Raw genomic sequence first — 18,191 nt, forward strand, 5'->3', positions numbered from 1 at the left:
ATTGGCTTTGCTAGTCCCAAATTATGAACAGAAACCAGTACAAACTATCATATTGTGGACGTACTGGTCGGGGCAATCCGATTGCGCCGGGGTCTGTTGTTCGAGAGGGAACGTCTCCGTCCCCCCTGATCGAGTTTTGGCTGGTGGCAGTGGATACTACTTTTTATATTCAACCGCGAATATATCTCTATGGGATTTGCCCATTGTTCGAGGCTACCAACTTTAATTATTTAATTCTTATAGCCTCGAACATACCGCCGGTTTATTTATTTAATATTAATTCACCGGTTGGTATCTTTTGCCAGGACTCGATTCTAAAATGGTGTTTGTGTTCTCTTCTGTGACTCCAACCCAAGTCGAGCCCTTTGTTCCACTTTTTGGCGGGCTTCTCCACAGAAGCCTCCAAAAGTGGTGCCACTCTGTCTGGGTACCACAAGGGGTGTGGGAGGGGGTTTAGGCACCCTGGACTGAGTTACCTTGGTAACTCAAGTCGCACTCTTGTGTGATTGGCCCAAGTGGTGAGCCGGCCGGCTCACCACTTAGCATGTTTGATTGACAGCTAGGCTGAGTGAATGGGGGCGTGCTGCATAAAAGCAGGGCTTCTGGGACTGGAACTTCAGAAGTCGCCACAGGACCTAAGAATCCGAGGAGGGAGAAGCTGAGCCAACCTGCAACGACACCACCGGTGGAGCCCTGCTGAACCGTCTCACCACTTTTCCCGACGACAGAGGAGATCTCCAGTCCGGAGAGTCCTCTTCCTTTGACCGGTGGCGATAACCAGTTTTGCCTTCTTTTCACCTTCCTGGAGCATCTCGTGGCCGCCTTGCCCGTGCCAAGCACCCCGGCAACCGGAATAGCTGGGTTTACCACTACCGCGAAGAGAAGAGTAGTGCCTTTTAACCGGAGAACTCTGCAGCTGGTTTCTTCCCTGGCAGTGCAATGACCTTCATCTTTCCTCCACGGCGAAACCTCTTCTTCCCCTGGACGAAACACTGACTTGCACCTGCTGCCAGGAACAACTGCCCCCGCTGGAGCTTCCTTCACACTTAAGGTACTGTGTCCCGCCTGGCTTCCCTTGCGACAGATCGTTCGGGGTGACAGTAAAGCCTCGACTTTCTACCCTGGGCTAGCCTGGGACAACCTAGCTAACTTTTCCTGACTTGAATTTCATCCTTTTTGTGCAAACTATCTACAAGACTCTTTGGGCATAACCCCACTGTGTGAACTTGGACCACTTCTGCTTGCTCTCTCCAAGACTGGGCCTTTCAATTGACGTCCTTGCTCTCTAGTAGAACTCTGCCTATCCTGCCTTACTGTGGTTCTTTGTAAAAGTATTGAAACTTGTGTGCTTCCTTAACCCTGTCTTTTTCCTCCCTTTCTTTACAACTTGTTAGAGTGTCATCTTATGTTAAGCGCTCACCTCTGTCTGAAAATAAGTGGTGTTTCTCACTAAGACTTGTCTAATAAGTGAATAGGGTTGTATATATATGATAGTGACTGTGTGCTGAATTTACTCACCTCGTTTTTGCTAGTGTAAATTACAGGTGTGTTTTTAAATAAATAATTATATACTTTTACACGAAAGCTCTGGTCAGTGTTTGTTTGTACTACTGTGTCCCTGTACCTATTGTGTATACTCTGCATACTGACTAACTCTTCTTGAGGGAAGTCTGACTGCTCAGCCACAGCTACCAAATGAATCTGTGGGGTACAGACTGCTACCAAGTGGGTTTACTGCCAAACACATGTAGTCTTAAATCTTTTGCAGTGGTCCCTAAGGGAACTGCACAGGTTTCTGCCTAACACCTGTTCATCCAAAAAATCAACGCTTCCTGCCCCTGCATATATAGGATCGATGTCCCCTTGGTCATCACCCTGGTCGACGCCGAAAATTGACACCAGGGATTCGAAGAATCCTGACCTGAAGAGAGGGACAAAGGATCCCTCACAGATAGTCGGTGCCGAAGATTTCTCTTTCGACCGCTGGCGCCGATCTGGGCTTAGGTACCACCATGACATCAGGAACGGTGGCCTCTCGACGCTCTCAGGAAAGACCGGGTGTCGATGGCTTAAATGTCTGTTTCTGCTTTGAGCCTGAAGGCTTCTCCGACGCCAATGGCATCGACAGCTTGGCAAGCGAGAGCTAGGGAGTGCCGGGTGCCGCTTTCACCATGGAGGCCTGCTGTTCGGGTGGTGCACCTGCACCTGCAGCAGCCTGCGTCTTAATCATAGACAGCATTTGGCACTTAGAGTCTTCCCACTCTTCTAGATTGATCGGCCCAGCCGAGGGCTTACCTTTTTCCGCCGACGAGCCGGGCTCGTGTCGATGACGGTGGCGTCTCATTTTCTTATGTGATGAAGACGAGGAAGAACGGCTCCTCGAGTGTGACTGCTTTTTGGTCTTCTGCCGATGCTTTTCCTTCTCTTTTTCGCAGATGGGCCCTTCAGTCTCAGCCTCGGAGGACCCGACGACCAGCCGCATCAGGGATTTCAGAGACGGTCAGCCCAAAGCAAGTTTGGTGGCCCTCTCACGTATGGACCTTGAGTGCATTTTGGAGCATGACACAAATCCCTCTGTTTCGTGATCCGTAACCAGACACCACAGACAAATGTCATGCAGGTCGGTAATCGTCATTTTAGAATGGCAATCGGTGCACCTTTTAAAGAGAGGACATGTCGCAGTAGAGGTTTCTGGAAAAAAAATGTTGGACGAATTTAGTCAAAAATGCAGAGATCGAGCACTGAACAAGACGCATTGACGATTGACGGCCGAGTCGAAATCCACTACGCCCCCTGTTGAAAAGTTTGCTAGCAGCAGAGCTGAATGAGGATATCTATCAGATGAATCTGCAGCAAAAAAGCAATCCATTGAAATAACGTTCTGTGCTAGATATTCCAAATAGTACAAGACTCTTATCATTTGGTACAGTTCATGTCATTTCAACGAAGTAAATCACTTTGTTGAAATAACTTCGCCAAAAAACAATGAATTACATTTTTTGGGGTGGTGCCTCCCATGGCCTGCCTCCCCTTCACTAACACCCTCACCTCAAACCCTACCTCACCTTCCTTTTGGAGAAAATCTAGTCGAGGGGTCTTCAAGTGCCATCGATGATTGGATCTTTGATGTTGACAGTACTGTTGGAGCCAACTGGGCATCGAAGAACGCGTCAGCCACCGATAGTGTCGGTGGCATCGACAGTCCTCAAATCGAGGATTTCACTGGTCTCAGGCTCTTTGGTGCACGAGAAAGATGGTGAACCGAGTCCCTGCTGGTTTTGTCGGCCATGGTGAGCTCAATGGTCTTTTTTACGCAGGAAGAGAGAACGGACAGTCCCGCTTTCTCAAAGACCTGCATCGCTTTGATGCAAACTTCTTCCCACGTCTCTGCTGATGCAGATTTAGACAGGAAGTGTACCTCTCTTTCTGGAGATGAGTCGGTGGATAAATTGTACCTCATTCCCTTCTTCTTCTTGGATGTGGAAGAAGATGAATGACGGGAGTCGATCCTTGAGTGAGACCTTTTACGGTGCCTCTTTGACTGTTTTTTGTATTTTTGAGTGATTTTTCCACTGTGGCAATTTTACCATCATCGGGTCTGTGTATCGATGGTGTCGTACTTGGCGACTTTGATGTCAAACAACCCATGCCCAATTTGGAGGCTCTCTCCTTTAAGGCATAGGGTTTAATGTCTTGATATGAGCCACAATTCGCCACAACATGGTCGCTACAAAGGCACCACAGACACATTCTGTGCGGATAGGTTAGCAACAATTGAGTGCCGCAATCACAGAACTTTTTGAAACCAGAGAGTTTCATAGACATGTTGAAGGAATCTATGAAAATTTGAACTAATCTTTTTAAAAGAAAATGCATCAGAGAATTTCTCTGAAGTGATGTTCCCGAGTAGCTTGCGGGGCATGCAGAAAAAAGGATCTGAGTTCACAGGGTGCCGAGCACGCAATTTGTACTCCATCGACGTTACATCCGGTCATGAAGACGATGACTCAATGACCACTGGCGCAGAACCCAAGGTGCCCCCTGCTGGGAAATGTTTTCAGAGAGAGCTGCACAACAGGAGAATATATCTAAAATGGGGAATCTGTGGAAGGACACAATCCATTAGAAGGATCCATTTGGCATAATAATAAAAAAATAGGCTGATGCTTGTCACTGTGCATTCATGTCAGGACACCCAAGGCAAATTCATCACATTCATTACAATAAAGGGGAAAGATGTGTAATAATTTGGTAAGCCAAAAGTCTTGCTTGAACGTCCTGTGTAAAGCCTGATTTTTTCACCCAGGCAAATCTTCTCATGACGGAACTCACCACTATGGACCTTCTGACGCAGTCAGCAGTGTCGAGTCCTGACTAAAGGGCTTGGTGCATGGCTTCTCTACCATCCTCCACAATGTAAAAGAAGCCATCCCTCATTTCTCCTCCAGGGATATGCTCTGCCCCCTCAGCCACCCCATACCATAGTATGTGCATATATTGGGAAAGTGCAAACAAAGCATTTACAGCTTTTAGTGCCATGCTGCCCGAGGCAAATCCTTTTTTGGCCAGAGCATTGTAGCGTTTGTCATCCCTGTCAGGAGGTAAGGAGGAGTAGGTGCTTGCTTTGTTGCCAACGGTAGCTGCTTGTACCACCAGACTGTCATGGAATGGATGCTTGGTAGAGAGGCTAGTCAGTACTTTCTAGCAAAATCATTGTGGACTGCTGACCCCGAGCATGGAGTTTGCAATAGCTCCATGAAGGGATTCTTGATAGCATTTTGCAAGGAAAGGACAGTTTCAATGGTTGTGCCCTTGTCCAGAATGTCTGTTAAGTCACAGGAACTGTGGTCACGGGGCACTGAGAGCGCTATTGGTTCCGGCATCGACGTCACATCCGGTCATAAAGACGAAGACTTGATGACCATTGACACAGAATGAAAGGCGCCCCCTGCTTGGAAAAGGTTACACAGAGAGCTGCACAGCAGGAGAATATATCTAAAATGAGGAATCTGAGGAAGGACACAATCCATTAAAGGAGCCATTCGGCATAATAATCAGAAATGGGTGATGCTTGTCACCGTGCATTCATGTCAGGAATCCCAAAGAAAATTCATCACATTTGTCACAGGAAAGGGGAAAATAATGTTTATCATTTGGTAAACTAAAAGCCAGAGCATTGAAAAGATCTTGTTTTAATTTGATATATGCCTCTTCTTCCTCAGTAGAACACGGAAGGTGGTCAGAAGTCAAGTCATGCGTAAGGTTCTGTAAGGGTGTTACAACTGATGTATTGTCCATTATCTACTACCAGCAGTAACCAGCCATCCCAACAAATCCAGTAATTTGTTTTCGTGTTTGGGGTTTGGGCACATGGATAATCCCATTCATTCAGACTTTGGACAAGTATCCCTCCCCGGTGGAGATATTATGTCCAAGATAGTGTATTTGGATATATACAATGAAAGCTTTTCTTTCAAGGCTTTATGTACTTTGAAAGCAAGAGCTGTTAACAAATCAAATGAATCTTGCTGTTACGCTCCTAACAAGGAGGATTCAAAGAGAGGGTGAACTTCAAACTGCATCAGAACCAAAACCCACAACAGTGAATCATGACCTAGTTTCAAATGGCTGGATGGGAAGGGTGATGAGGAATCTCCAGGAGAAGCATCCATGGAAAGATCATTACGGTAAGCAAATTCTCTTTCAATGGATTGCTTTTCTCCTGCAGATTCCTCATCTTGATGGACTCCCCAAGCAGTTATAATAACGGAGGAGGGCAGAAAGCATTAGCAGATTTTGCAGAACTGCTCTACCCAATCTTGTATATGTTCTGCGTGCAACATCTAAAGAGTAATGCTGGGCAAATGTATGCAGGGACGACCAAGTGGCTGCACGACATATGTCTTGCCTATGAACTCACTTATGTAGGGCTGTAGAGCTGAGACCCCCACTGGTGGAATGTGCCCTGATGCCGAGAGGAAGCTCCCTGCCTGCCGACTGGTAACATTCGGATATAGATAAAATAATCCAACGCAACAGGGTTTACTTGGTTATGGCGAGACCTATACGGGATAATGAATGGGCAACAAACAACTGGTCAGTTTTTGAAACTCGGATGTATGAGCCACATAAAAACATAAGGCTCTTTGGGGTCAAGACGGTGGAACCGCTCTTCCTCTTTCGAGGGATGGGGTGAAGGGTAAAAGACAGGCAAATCAATAGACTAGGAGAGGTGAAACTCTGAAACAACCTTTGGAAGGAAGCCAAGCCTGACTTTGAGAGAAACTTTCTCGCAAAAGAAACGTAAAAGCGGAGGTTTGTAGCACAACACTTGCAACTCACTAACCCTCCTTGCTGACGTGATTGCAACCAAGAAATATGCTTGAAGGTATAACAGCTTTATGGAACAAGAGTGCATGGGCTCGAACGGAGCCGCCATCAAAAAAGTCAAAACCAGATAAAAGGAATTGGCAGAAATGTATTGAGACGGCCCTTCAGGAATTGGGCCATGACCAGAATAGTGATGAAAGAACCCTGATCCGGGCACCTTTTGAACACAGACAAGGCAACCAATATCCTTTGACTGTGGTGACCTGAAGGACTGCTAAGGCCAGTGACTGAAGGAACTCCGTCACTGTCGTATTGGGGCAAGAGATGGGGTCAATCTCGCATTCTCTGCACCATGCCTCAAATCTTCACCTGCACGCGTACAGAGATCTTGTAGACATCTGCATGCAGCCAGCAACACCGTAAGTACTTCCTCTGAGAGGTCCCAGTCATCATACCTCATCCTCTCAAGAGCCACGCATGTAGTTTGAGGGAGTCCAGGGTCCGGTGAAGCACTCAACCTTCCAACTGTGTCAGGAGATCTGGACGCTGAGGCAACCAGTGAGGTGGACAGATCGACAGATCCAGGAGATCAGAGTACCATGTTCTCCTTGACCAGTCCGGGCAATCAAGATCATGGTCGCTAGAAATCTCCTCAACCTCCTGAGAGTCCAAGGAATGATGGAAGTTGGGGTGAAGGCGTAGTTGATAGGGAATGTCCGCCAGTGTTCCGCTGGCTGGGAATTCCCTCAAGCAAAATTGTTCTCACTTCCTGTTGTGCTGAAGAGATCCACTGCCGGGGTACCCCAGAGAGAGAAGACCTCTTCCAGGACTTTGTGGCACACTTCCCACTCATGTAAGACCGTGTTCTGCCTGCTGAGAGCATCCGCCAAACTGTTCTGTCTCCGCCAGATGAACTGCTGAGACCGAGATCATATTTTCTAGTAACCAGAACCACAGCTGCATCGCTTCTGTGCAGAGGGGACGGGAGCGCACGCCACATGTGCATGGCCACCGAGTTGTCCATCAAAATAAAGGACACGCTTCCCCTTGAGAGATGGGGCGAAGGACCCCAGGGATAGCCTGATGGCTCGGCAACTCCAGCCTGTTGATGTGCCACCTGGCTTTCGCCGCCGAGCAAGTTCTTGCAGTGAGCTCCCCAATCCTTCAGAGACGCATCCGTGATCACTCAGGTCTGTGGCCAAGGAGGCCAAAAGGGTTCACCCGCCGTAAGATTGCTGTGGTTGTCCCACTAGTCGAGGTTGAGGACCATTTGGTTGGACCCTCAGAGAGGATCCGTGAGCACTGCCAGGTATTGAGCCCAATGGTCCCTGAGGAGCCACTGAAGGGATTTCATATGCAGCCTGACCTCTTGCACTAGAAAAATCCAGGAGGTAATGAAACCTAAGAGGTGGAAGAAGGAAGCCGCTGGTAAAATGGCATGGCTCTGGAACAAATATACCATCTGCTCTATGTTTTCGGCTTTCTCTTCGGGTGGGAACGTCTTCCCTATCCGAGCATCCAGGACTGCTCCGAGGAACTGGAGCCTTCGGACTGGTGTCACGTGGGACTTCTTAAAGTTCAGGGAGAAGCCCAGCCTGCGCAGTAGCAGACAGGTGTCCTCCAGATGAGACACAACCTGCCCTGCTGACTTCTCCCGGATCAGCCAGTCAACAAGGTATGAAAATAGATGGACCCCGGCTCTTCTGGGGTGAGCCACAACTACTGCCATGAGTTTGGTGAAGACCCTTGGAGCGGAGGTCAACCCAAAGGGAAGCACTTTGAAATGATAGGGCTTGTCCTCTATGAGGAACCTTAGGAACTTCCTGTGTTTTTGGTGTATCGGCAAATGGAAATAAGTATCCAGTAGGTCTATTGACACCAGCCAGTCCTGAAGATCAAGAGCGTGGAGAATTTATCTCAACATCACCACCCTGAATTTGCCCTTCCTCAGGAACTTGTTTAAGGCCCTGAAGTCCAGAATGGGACGGAGACCTCCTCATTTTTTGGGAACCAGGAAATACTGGGAATACCAGCCGGACCCTCTTTCATTGGGAGGCACCCTTCGACAACAGGGCTCTCTGCTCTTCCTGGAGCTTCTGTCCCAGTTGAATTGGAGGCAGTGGGAGTCTGCCTGGTGGCTTTCTTAAAAAAAAGGGCAAACAATAGCCCCACCGAATTGTCTGGAGGGCCCAGGCATCAGAGGTAATATCCTGCCACTGGGGCCAATGTCCTGCCAACCGTTCAACAACCTGGTAAATCGTGGGAGGGGAAATCAAAGCGGCTTAGAGGGCGGAGACGTCCTCGCTGCTGGCTGTTGGCCTCTAGAAGCTCCTCTGCCCCTTCCGATATGCGAGAAATGCCTCTGCACCTGCCTGGTTTGCGGGAGCTGCTGCTTCCTGCCACAAGGTACATAGGGTCTATATCCTCTGCCTCTTGGGGCACAGCTAAAGGCAGGCTTGGCCGGCTGTGCAGCTAGGACCAGCGACTTTGCAGCATTTTTTGCCTCTTTTAATTTTTCTAAAGAGTCATCAGCTTTTTGTCCAAAATGTAGTCCGCCACGTCCAGTCCCATTTGTAACGACTGCTTAGCCACGTCCTTCCCATCCTCCACCAGCCATATAAAACCATCCTGCATTTCCCCTTCAGGGATGTACTGAGGGGTGTGATCTACAGCCTTCCACTGACCAAACAAATATTTGGCAAAGCTGCATGTCAAATCAGTGGCCTATAAGGCCATACTGCTTGATGTAAAAACATTCTTAGCCATGGCGTCAAGTTTTTTACCCTCTGTATCTGGAGGTAGATTGGACATAGAGGCTGCAGGTCTGGTGTTGATAGTGGCAGCTTGGACTGCTAATCCTTCTGGTGAAGGGTGCAATGAGAGGAAAGGAGGATCTCCTCTTGCCGGCCTATATTTCCCCATGCAATTGGGGCTTACGGGAGGCATTGTGCATAGGTGCTGCCATAAGGAGACTAGGCAGTCTGCTATAGCCAGATTGAAAGGCATATTATGCTTGACTGTTGGACGTTCTTCCAGAATATCAATGAGTTCATACCCCTTAAGGGGTGCAGCAGAGGTTTTTAAGACAAGGGTGTCTACCACTGTTTCCACAAAGGCCCTGAATTTGCATGCGTATGCTTGTAGGATTGGCCTTGTTGGAACTCAAGATCTGGGGATGTGTCCAGCCCATTTGCATCTTGTAAACCTTGGGCTAAGGCTAATAAATCATCCTGGTCGTCGAAAGAATCGACTCTGCCACTGTGTGATGATCGTAAAGACCAATCACCCACCTTGCGCTTATTCCATCATGGCCGTGCCGGGTTGTGAACTTAGCGCTAACAACAGTCTAGTTGTTTCTTCCCATAGAGCAACGCAGGATGCTGAGGTCACTTCCCCTCCTGCATATCAGCAGGGAATCCCTGGAGACCGACGCGTTGCTACTCTCTTAGGAGTATACAAACGCTTTGTGAGTATAGCTATTACTGCCCTTCTGCCCTTCTACCTATCTTATTTCTACATTTCCAATTGCTGCCTCTTACCCACTTCTTACTTCTCATTCTTGGTTTTTCAATCTGCACACAGAGTTCGGCATTCGAACAGAACGAGATTCTTGAAAACGAAAGTAACAAGCCACGCCTCCCTTGTACGCGTCTGCATTCGGCATCGTTTCGTGCTTTCCATCCAGGTCGATTTTCCTTCTAGACCTGTTTATTACGATCATAGTCCGACAGGTCACGGCATTATTATATATTGAACGCATTGTGTTTACCATTACAGTGCGGCTCCTCACGTACGGCCAGGCAGCTCCTACCCTCGAGCCGTTTATTTACATCAAACAGCTGAATACGTAAGTGGCCGGTCTTGGTTCCTTCGAAAACATATCTTGCTTAAACATTGTTCCCATTCTTATCGTTTCTGTATTTTCCCAACAGTCTTGAGAACGCATGGATCTTCCTTCCAACAACTAGTCGTCTCTGACATACACCTTTTGTTGTAATTCTAAACCTTTCTTATCATTGTTCCTTGTTTAGTTCACTCTTCATTCCTATACTGAATCCTGTGTTTCTCTCTACATATTTCATTCAGCACCGGATCAGCATAAATAACACCAGAGCGTAGAGACAGATCTTCAGTTCCTTCCTGCCCGTCTCGTGGAGGCAACGCTCCCCAGCAGCACTTTGCAGGGTTTTCTCCCCCGTGAGGGTTTCCCTGTGATCCCTCCGGCTGCCAAGCATTTGAGCTGGGCTCCGGAGGGGTTTCCAGGGGAATTTCTTTATTCAGCTGGGAAACCACTTTGCAAGCACACTCCATTCTTGACCTTCATATTTAATATCAAGCCGGCTAGGATTCCACCGTCCATCCATATTTCAGGTAGGAGATTCTGCGTTATTTTTGTTACAATATACAAAGGCTGTTGTATTTTTGAAGACAAGTTCAGATTGATCATAACAGTTAGCAACGCCAAAAGAAAAAGCATACTGCCTTTCACTATTGGAACAAAAACTTAAGGATCTCACAAAATGGATCCACAACAGCAATAGCAGATCCAGCAGCTGATAGCTGCAGTCCAATCTTTGACCACCGAGGTTCAGCAACTCCAGCAGGAGAATGCTGCCCTAAAACAAAACCAACAACAGGCAGCACAACAGACAGCACGACAGGTAGCTCAACAAGTGGCACAACAAGTAGCACAGCATGCTGCTGCCTCCCTTATCCCTCATTGTTCAGAGGTCCCACAAGGTCCTCTTCCTGGAGGTCAATTCGATGGGAATCCTCATAAGGTTAAGGAATTTTTAGACTCTTGTACCGTACAATTCGCCTTCAAGAGTGCCTTTTTCCATACTGTTCGGGACTGTGTAGGTTACATGGTTTCCCAGATGGCCGGACCAGCACTAGCCTGGGCTACGCCCCTGATCAACAACAATAATCCTATATTGGATTCGCACACAGCCTTTTGCAATAGCATCCGCACGATGTTTGGCCGACAAGAAATTCGAGTGGCATCTCAGGAACACTTACTTGACTTAAAGCAGGGTAATCTAGACATTTTGGCTTATATAACCAAGTTTAAACAGATGGCCAGCGAAACCACTTGGTCAGATGATGCCCAGGTAACAATCTTTAGGAGAGGGTTGTCTAAAGATTTAAAAGATGAAGTGTCCAGAGTCCCACGCCCTACTACGCTGACTGAATTCATCGCACTGGTACTTCAGATTGATTATCGGATGAAGGAACGAATGACTGAAAGGAGAAAAGGACAAATTCCTCGTTTTTCTTCTAGCCTCCCTATCTCTCCACGGGCTCCACCAGCCGAGGAACCTATGCAGTTAGGTGCTACAGCCAGGGGTCCTCTGTCTCCAGAAGAACGGAATCGAAGAAGATCTCTTGGTTTGTGTATGTATTGCGGTGCCAATACCCACACCGTACATATATGCCCAATTACACCACCAAGGAGATCGGGAAATGCCAACGCCCAGCTGTAAGGGGAACCACGGTCCGGGATCCTAACACAGAACAAGGTTCCTCACAAATATTCCATTCATCTACCTGTACCAGTCTCTCTGATACTACCATGGTGGTACTAAAGGTATCTCTATCCTTTGGGGATCGAATCTTACAAGATATCCCGGTCCTGATTGACAGTGGTGCCGCCGGGAACTTTCATGAAAATCACTGGGCATCTTCCCATGGTATTCCACGATCTTGCAAGACAGAGTCCATCCCCGTGGAAAGCGTGGATGGAAGTCCTTTGACATCAGGACCCATTACGGACCATACCGGTCCCCTGCTGATGTCTATTTCTTCTCACCAAGAAACTATAACTCTAGACATTATCCGGGCAGCCCATCACCCTATCATTTTAGGTCTACCATGGCTCAGGAAACATAACCCTTTCATAAACTGAACAGCAGGGTCCTTCTTTCTAGGATCTGAATTTTGTCTAACCCATTGCATAAAAGATCAGCAGAAAGTTCTGTTAGATGCAAATTCACCTTCTCCTAATGCTCAGAGTATAACTACGCTCAACCAGATCACAGGTCTTCCAAAATTTATCACCAATACCAAGAAGTGTTTTCCACTTCTGAGTACTCCCAGCTACCACCCCATAGGCGGGATGATTGTGCTATCGAGCTAATACCCGACCAACCTCTACCCTTTGGTCGAATGTATATATTATCAGATAATGAAAAAGAGGTGTTACGAGAATATCTTAGGGTTAATCTAATGAATGGTTTAATCACTGAGTCCACTTCACCTGCAGCCGCCTCTCTATTTTTTGTATCCAAAAGAAACACAACTGAACTTCGTCCCTGCATAGATTTCCGGGGTCTTAATAAGATCACTATACCGGATAAATATCCAATGCCCTTGATACCGGACATTTTGGAAGCAGTTAAGGGGGCAAATGTATACACTAAATTTGATCTTAAAGGAGCATATCATTTGATAAGGATCAAATCAGGGGACGAATGGAAGACAGCATTCCGGACACCATTTGGCCACTACCAATACCGGGTAATGCATTTTGGACTCTCAAACGCCCCAGCTATATTCCAACGTTTCATGGACCATCTCTTCTCCAATCTACTTCTACATAACGTTATAGTATACTTGGACGATATTTTGGTCTTCTCTTACACGTTACAGGATCATGTGAGACATGTGGAAGAGGTTCTTCGTCGTCTTCATCAAAATCCCCTTTACTGTAAGTTGGAAAAGTGCTCCTTTCATCGACCTCAGGTCACTTACCTAGGATACGTTCTATCCGCTAAGAGTATAGCAATGGACCCTGAAAAGGTTTCTGCAGTACAGGACTGGCCCACTACTGTCTCAGGTAAAGACATTCAACGGTTTATTGGCTTTGCCAATTTTTACCGGAGATTCATTCCTGGGTTTTCCATCCTGACCAAACAACTGACAAACCTTTTGAAGAAAGGTGTTTCTTTTTCTTGGTCTGATGCTACTGACCAAGCATTTAGAAGACTTAAGGATCTGTTTACATCTGCTCCTGTTTTACTAACACCTGATCAAAATCCTCAGTTTAGTGTGGAGACTGATGCTTCACAATATGCTCTAGGAGCAGTTCTACTTCAATCTAATAATTACAATCAAGAACATCCCGTGGCATATTTGTCCAAAACATTGGCACCTGCAGAATTAAATTACACAGTGTTAGAAAAAGAATTGCTAGCCATCAAACGGGCCTTTGAAGAGTGGCGACATTTATTACTTGGAGCTAAATATCCAGTTGAAGTTCAAACTGACCATCACAATCTTCGAATTTTACAGTACGCCCAGACTTGTAACAGTCGTCAAGCCAGGTGGGCCCATTTTTTCTCACCATTCAGGATCATTTTTACCTTCATACCAGGGAAAGATAACTTAATCGCTGATGCTTTATCCCGTAAGGAACAACTTCCCAATGACTCCTTCAGATCAGAACCTATATTTCCCAAGATTGCTTTGGGGTTACATACCGTTCCTGATTTTTTGACACGTCTGAGATCTCAGTCAAAAACAATGGGAAAATCTGGATCTCCAAGATTGACACAACAAGCGTTGGACCAAGAAGATGGATGTTACTTTTATGGACACCGGGCTTTCATCCCTACAACATCCCTTCAAAAAGAGGTGTTGGATATTTGCCATAAGTCCAAAGTGGCAGGACACTGTGGAACCGGTTCCACAAAGGAGATGGTTTCCCGTTGGTTTTGGTGGCCCACACTACAGAAGGACATTAAAGAATACATAGGATCTTGTCCTGTCTGTTTGCAAAACAAATCACCCGAAATTCCCCTTTGGGGTTATTGGTCAAGATGCCTGTACCTTCCCGTCCTTGGCAGATAATCTCAACGGATTTCATCGTGGATCTTCCATCTTCAAAGGGGTGTTCAGCCATTATGGTGGTTATAGATTCATTTACAAAAATGGCTCACTTTATCCCTCTCGCTGGAATCCCTTCTGCGGCCCAGATGGCTCGTATTTTTGTCAGTCACATCTTCTCATTACATGGCTTACCAGAAACAATCATATCTGATCGAGGAACACAATATACATCCCAATACTGGAAACATATCTGTCGGCACCTCGGGATTTCCCGGGCACCCAGTTCGGGTTATCACCCCCAATCCAATGGGCAGACAGAACGACTTAACCAGACTTTGGAAGAATACCTCAGAAATTATATATCTGCAGCACAGGATAACTGGAGGGATCTACTTCCATTGGCAGAGTACGCCTACAATAATTCCTATCATTCAGCCATCCACACTTCTCCTTTTCATTGCACCTACGGATTCAACCCTTCATCATTTCCCACAATGAAAAGATCAGAAAACAGATTTCCCGATGTAGACCATTTAATGGAACAGATCCGACAAGGCCATCATACGGCCAAAAACACCTTGTTGCAGACCCAGGACAGAATGAAGAAGTTCGCTGACCGCTCTCGTACCCCAGCACCTATTATCAAATCGGGAGACTGGGTGTGGTTGTCTTCGCGATTTCTCCCTAGGCATCTGGTACCATCCAAGCTCTCTCCTAGGTATTTCAGCCCATTTCGGGTAGCTGCTCCCATCGGTAGTGCAGCTTTCAGACTTATTCTTCCAAACACCTGGTCACGCATCCACCCAGTGTTTCATGTATCTCAATTGAAACCGGACAATCATAATTCATTCCATCCAACTGTAACTATTCGCCCTCCTCCAATTATGGTTGCATCTGGTCCTCAGTTCGAGGTAAAGGATATATGTGACTCCCGTTTCCACCTTGGGCGTCTACAGTATTTGATAGACTGGAAGGGGTATTCACCTGCAGATCGAACCTGGGAGCCTGAAACCGCTATACACGCACCTCGACTTGTAAAACGATTCCACCACAGACACCCGGACAAGCCGGGAGGGTCTGGACCTAAGAGGGGGCATACTGTGATGATCGTAAAGACGAATCACCCACCTTGCGCTTATTCCCTTATGGCCGCGCAGGGTTGTGAACTTAGCGCTAGCAACAGTCTAGTTGTTTCTTCCCATAGAGCAACGCAGGATGCTGAGGTCACTTTCCCTCCTGCATATCAGCCGGGAATCCCTGAAGACCGATGCGTTGCTACTCTCTTAGGAGTATACAAACGCTTCGTGAGTATAGCTATTACTGCCCTTCTGCCCTTCTACCTATCTTATTTCTACATTTCCAATTGCTGCCTCTTACCCACTTCTTACTTCTCATTCTTGGTTTTTCAACCTGCACACAGAGTTCGGCATTCGAACAGAACGAGATTCTTGAAAACGAAAGTAACAAGCCATGCCTCCCTTGTACGCGTCTGCATTCGGCATCGTTTCGTGCTTTCCATCAAGGTCGATTTTCCTTCTAGACCTGTTTATTACGATCATAGTCCAACAGGTCACGGCATTATTATATATTGAACGCATTGTGTTTACCATTACAGTGCGGCTCCTCACGTACGGCCAGGCAGCTCCTACCCTCGAGCCATTTATTTACATCAAACAGCTGAATACTGTCACGTAAGTGGCCAGTCTTGGTTCCTTCGAAAACATATCTTGCTTAAACATTGTTCCCATTCTTATCCTTTCTGTATTTTCCCAACAGTCTTGAGAACGCATGGATCGTCCTTCCAACAACTAGTCGTCTCTGACATACACCTTTTGTGGTAATTCTAAACCTTTCTTATCATTGTTCCTTGTTTAGTTCACTCTTCATTCCTATACTGAATCCTGTGTTTCTCTCTACATATTTCATTCAGCACCGGATCAGCATAAATAACACCAGAGCATAGAGACAGATCTTCAGTTCCTTCCTGCCCGTCTCGTGGAGTCAACGATCCCCAGCAGCACTTCGCAGGGTTTTCTCCCCCGTGAGGGTTTCCCTGTGATCCCTCCAGCTGCCAAGCATTTGAGCTGGGCTCCGGGGGGGTTTCCAGGGGAATTTCTTTATTCAGCTGGGAAACCACTTTGCAGGCACACTCCATTCTTGATCTTCATAGTTAATATCAAGCCGGCTAGGATTCCACCGTCCATCCATATTTCAGGTAGGAGATTCTGCGTTATTTTTGTTACAATATACAAAGGCTGTTGTTTTTTGAAGACAAGTTCAGATTGATCATAACACAGTGCCAGAATAGATCAGGTCAATGTCCCCTTGGTCATACGGCTGGTCAACGTTGAAGATCGATTGCACTGACTGAAAGAATCCGGTCCTCAATAACGGGACAAAAGAACCGTCGCCGATAGTCCATGTTGAAGGCTTCATCGTGGATGTCGATGGGATGGTTATCGTTGCCAAGGAAATGACTTTCGGCCCCAAGGAAGGCTTGGACGACAAATGCACATCATGGGTAGGATCCTTTTGATGGACAACCGTCGATGGTTTTTACGCCTTTGTCGGCCTGAAGCCCGAAGGCTTGGTCGATGTGAACTGACTGGCTAGCGTTGGGTCAGGAGCACTGAATGTTGCTTTCTCTGCCAAAGCTTTCGGGTCGGGGGGGCACACCAACAGCAGCCTGCTGTTGAAACATATCCAGCATTTCAGTCTTAAAACTTTCCCACTCTTTTCGAGTGGATGGTCCCTGAGCACATTCTGAAAACGAGCTGGATTCATGTTGATGGTGACACCATTTCTTCTTTCACAAATAAGACGAAGAAGAATGTCTTCTAGAGTGGGACTGCTTCTTAGTTTTTTTATGATGCCTATCCTTCCCCTTTGCGGGAGGGGGGGTGGCTCCTCCTTATCTGTCTCTGAAGACCAAACGAGCGACCGCCCCATAGATTTTGTCAGCGGTCGGCCCAAAGCCAGTTTCCTGGCTCTCTCACATCAGGATTTCTGCTGCATTTTCGAGCATGACGCGCAGGCCTCCGTGTCATGACTTGCACCCAAGCATCACAGACAGACGTCATCGGGGTCGGTCACCAACATTTTGGAGTCGCAATCGGTGCACCTTTTGAAGCCCGAAACCGGTGATTCGACATCGCGGTCGAGGTTTTTGAAGAAAAAATGTCAAATTTGACAGAAAAACATATTCCCGGTGCAGTGTGCAAGCACGTGGGAAAAAGGAACTGAAGCATGGGGCGTAGTGACCTGGTATTTATACGACGCCTGATGTCATGTCCGGAGCCGATGATCGAGCACCCAGCAAGACGCAGCGACAAACGGTGGCCGAGTAGAGGCCCCCTATTGAAAAGGTTTCCCGAACAGCAGAGCTGGATGAGGATATCTATCAAGGTGAGGAATCCGATGGAGAAAAGCAATCCATTGAAGTGAAGACTATTGCAACATAGTAAAGCATGTTGAATCTCTATCCACTGGGTCATCTAAATAAATACTATATCAAGAACAGTGTGCAACCTATTTTACACAGCAAATCCAAGCGTATTAAATTCACTGGCATAGATGAATTACGTAAAAAGGCATAGGGGCACATTACAAGTTTGCCAGTCCGGTAATAAAGTGCTGGTAATGCTGTATACCAGCACTATTAACAGACTGGCAAATCATGAGTGATACGGACCCCTATCGCCGGAATCACCGCACCGGTACCACCTCTCACGGTATTACTGGCTGGCAACACAGGTAATGGTAATTCCGTCAATGCCGGTAACATCAGATGGTATTACCGGCATAACAGTAACACAGTCATATTATGAGCATTGACTTGCTGGTATACAGGCAGAAATATGTCAGTATTACCAGACAATGAATGCCAGGGACACCACCACCTCAGAGCTGCCGGTAAATGGACCCGGGTGGGGGAAATAAGGCCAAAGGTGCACCCAATACACCCAGGTGCACCCAATACACACAGGAACAGTACTAAAGGGCCACACCCACCCCAAGAACACTTCCCAACACAA

At 47.0% G+C, this 18,191-nt stretch overlaps 1 protein-coding gene across 2 annotated transcripts in view; it reads right to left on the minus strand.

Moving 5' to 3' along the window:
- The window catches only part of LOC138510377 (coiled-coil domain-containing protein 171-like), a 3,784,015-nt gene that overhangs the window by 1,014,603 nt on the left and 2,751,221 nt on the right, over positions 1–18,191 (minus strand). The window lies entirely within an intron of this gene.

The sequence above is a fragment of the Ambystoma mexicanum genome, chromosome 6p (assembly GCF_040938575.1).
Source record: "Ambystoma mexicanum isolate Mex_15411 chromosome 6p, UKY_AmexF1_1, whole genome shotgun sequence".
NCBI classification, from domain to species: domain Eukaryota; kingdom Metazoa; phylum Chordata; class Amphibia; order Caudata; family Ambystomatidae; genus Ambystoma; species Ambystoma mexicanum.